At 42.4% G+C, this 3,508-nt stretch overlaps 1 pseudogene across 1 annotated transcript; it reads left to right on the forward strand.

The window, feature by feature from the left end:
- The first annotated feature begins 998 nt into the window (after positions 1 to 998).
- Positions 999 to 2,137, forward strand: LOC148754859 (S-formylglutathione hydrolase pseudogene; annotated as a pseudogene). The gene has a single exon (XR_016019775.1). The product of XR_016019775.1 is annotated as an S-formylglutathione hydrolase pseudogene (transcript).
- Positions 2,138 to 3,508: the final 1,371 nt, after the last annotated feature.

The following is a 3,508-nucleotide window of genomic DNA, read 5'->3' on the forward strand; positions in this document are numbered from 1 at the left end:
CTGAAAAAAAAAAATATGTTTGAAGTATGATTTATCTTAAGCTGACAGCAGTCTTCATCAGGGATCTAGCCACTGATGGGGGAAGGGAAAGGACCCAGCCTATACTCCTAACTGAACATGCTTTCAAGGCAGGAAGAAAGAATTTAGAGCCCCTGTTCCTCAAAGTCATAATTTAACAACTAAGCTGAAGGAAAACAAATGTTTCTCACTAAGCCTCATCATCAACAATCTATTTTTCTCCAATGCCATGTTTGCCTTACCTTGTAAAGCCCAGGATTACCATCCCCAAGCCTTACAATAACACCTGACACACACCAACTATTCCAGCAGCTCAGCAGAGCCTCTAAAATGCAATTGTAGGAAAAAGATCTAATAAACCAAAGATTAGCAACAGAAATGTGAGCACTGTTAACTGTTTTTCTTTGGGGCTAATATGAAAGCCAGAACCTAGCCAGCTGAAGGAATAATGGCACAGAAGAGACCGACTAAATTGGAAAGATCCATCAGCCTAATCATGGTGCATAAAGTGACAGTATCTGGGTAGCGGCACAATCATTTGCCCATTAAACCCTAAATTGTTACATTGCTCTTTTCCTGATGAAAATGAGATGCAGAAATACTTTCAAACATTCACAACAAGCTGTCTGAAGTGTTATTAATATTTCCTAGACCAAGCATGGTTTATTAACAACCCAAACCCCATGTTTTTCAAGCATGCCAACATTATGGGCAAATTCACTGTCATCTTTTACTTTGGGTGCAGTTTGGTAAGAGGTGTGTATTTGTGTATATAAATAATTGATGATGGGCAAAATAAAGTAGGCCTGGATTCTGTGTTTAAATCCTTGCAATGGTATTTGTGGCAATACACAAGATGGAGTCTGCACTCATCTGGGAGGACGGAGGAGGAGTACGTGCTGCCTAGAAGTTAAAATTATTTCCTAGTGCCATCAAGGCAGAGTGAGTAAAGTTCTCCTGGGGAAATATCATTCATTCAAATGGGCGGAATTGGACACTCTGGTGTTGATAAGTGTATACCAAGTGATCATTTGACAAACAGTGAAACTTTGATGTTTAAAAACAAAGGCAGCTCTTCTCTCTGCCTCCGCAGCCACACCAGGATTATCTACCCTTTGGTACAGACAAAAAAGCACCAATTAGACAGGAAAAAAATGGCGTTGAAACAGATTTCCAGCAACAAGTGCTTTGGGGGATTGCAGATCTACTTACCACCAAAGGCAGAAACTGGAAAATGCCCTGCACTATATTGGCTGTCTGGTTTAACTTGCACAGAACAGAATTTTATATCAAAATCTGGTTATCATCAGGCTGCCTCAGAACACGGCCTTGTTGTCATTGCTCCAGATACCAGTCCTCGTGGCTGCAACATTAAAGGAGAAGATGAGAGCTGGGACTTCGGCACTGGTGCTGGGTTTTATGTGAATGCCACTGAAGAACCTTGGAAAACTAACTACAGAATGTACTCTTATGTAACGGAGGAGCTTCCCCAACTCATAAATGCCAATTTTCCAGTGGACCCCCAAAGGATGTCTATTTTTGGCCACTCCATGGGAGGCCATGGAGCTCTGATTTGTGCTTTAAAGAATCCTGGAAAATACAAATCTGTCTCAGCATTTGCTCCAATTTGCAATCCAGTGCTCTGTCCTTGGGGCAAAAAGGCCTTTAGTGGATATTTGGGAACAGATCAAAGTAAATGGAAGGCTTATGATGCTACTCATCTTGTGAAGTCCTATTCAGGTTCTCAACTGGACATACTAATTGATCAAGGAAAAGATGACCAGTTTCTTTCAGATGGACAGTTACTACCTGATAACTTCATAGCTGCCTGTACAGAAAAGAAAACCCCTGTTGTTTTTAGATTACAAGAGGGTTATGATCATAGCTACTACTTCATTGCAACCTTTATTACTGATCACATCAGACATCATGCAAAATACCTGAATGCATGAAAAACTTCAGAAAAGAGACTCTTCAGAATTATAAAAATTGTAATAAACAGAAATGCAGGGAAAAAAGATTTCAAAAAAAGATTTCATTACTGTATTTTGTAATGCTAAAAATGCTTCACTCTGTAGTTAAATCACCTTTTGAATAAATATATGAAACCTGAAAAAAAAAAAAAAAAAAAAAAAAAAAAACAAAGGCAAAGAAAAAAGTGCCAGCCTCTTTATCTCTATTTACATTTTTGGTAGCCAAACATGTAAATGCAGGAATGAAAAGCACATAAGAAATAAAATGAAACTTCCATAGATGGCAAGCCCCAAGTCATTACGCCATTGAATCTTTGTTCCTTGCAGGCACGCTGCCCTTGGCCACCTTCCTCACAGTGTCCATGCCACCTGCCACCACTACCCATCCCATGGGCATCCATGAGACTCTGCTGTGACTTCTTTTGGACCTCTTCTCCCAGGCAGCACTCCACCCTCTGCTTCCTTCTTTTCCTTCCCTTCTTGTCAAATTGGTTAACCCATGTGTGAGGACAGAACCAGGCGTGCAGTTTCCAGGCTCTCGCCATAACGTGGAAAGGTGCTCACTCGGGTAGTAAATGGCCATCAACTGTGATTGGATGGCCATCAGCTGTGGCTAGTTGGCCGTCAGCTGTAACCAGTGAGCCATTGGCCACTGATATAACTGCCGTGGCTACACTAGCAAAAAAATGGGGGCTAGCAAGAAGATGGTAGCTGAGCTAGCAAGAGGCGGATTGTAGAGAGGCGGATGCTGCCAGCGAGAATATAGTAGTATGACTCCCCTACCTATGGCTCCGTGGGTGTTCCTTTTTGGCCTCACCATGTCCTGCATTCTTATGTGGGGAGCGGGAGCAGAGACCCCGCCAGACGCCCCGCACGACACCATGCTAAGTAGCCAAAGGCTTGCATTCCTTTAGGGCTCTGAAACCAGATAATATTTGTATTACAGAGGACTTCTTTGTTTTAACCCTCCAAAAAGTGACTCATAGAAGGATTTAGATATTGTGACAAAGACTGGGGTTGAGTGGAAGGGGATGCTGGGGGTATAGTTTGAAGTAGACGGGCTTCTTAACTTTTTTCAGGTAGCTTGAGGAAGGTGGCTGCTTTTTCTGCAAGTGTGTAAGACTGACTTTAACCCCAAGAACTTTCATGATTTGGGAAGACAAAACAAGATAAGGGAAGATAAGATAAGGGAAGGCAAGAGAAGGGTACGTAGGGGAGGGGAGAGTACTATAGGGTAAGGGAAGGAAGAGAAAGGAAGGGGAAAGGGAGGGGAGTGGAGAGGGGAGAAGCAGAAGGGGGAGAGGAGGGAAAGGAAGGGGAGGGAGCGAGGGCAGCTATCATTCAGGTACATGGTAAGTGCTGTGATATATTTATTTAATCTCAAATCCCTATATAGTGCACCGACACCCCCACACACATATATTTTATAGGTGATTGTCCTGAGGATTAGAGGCATAAAGTAATTTAGCCAAAGTCGCAGAGTGGCAGAGCCAAAATTAAAATCTATCCATCCAGGT

This window comes from Rhinolophus sinicus, chromosome 17 (assembly GCF_057876585.1).
Source record: "Rhinolophus sinicus isolate RSI-liver-muscle chromosome 17, RSI-T2T, whole genome shotgun sequence".
Taxonomy (NCBI): Eukaryota; Metazoa; Chordata; class Mammalia; order Chiroptera; family Rhinolophidae; genus Rhinolophus; species Rhinolophus sinicus.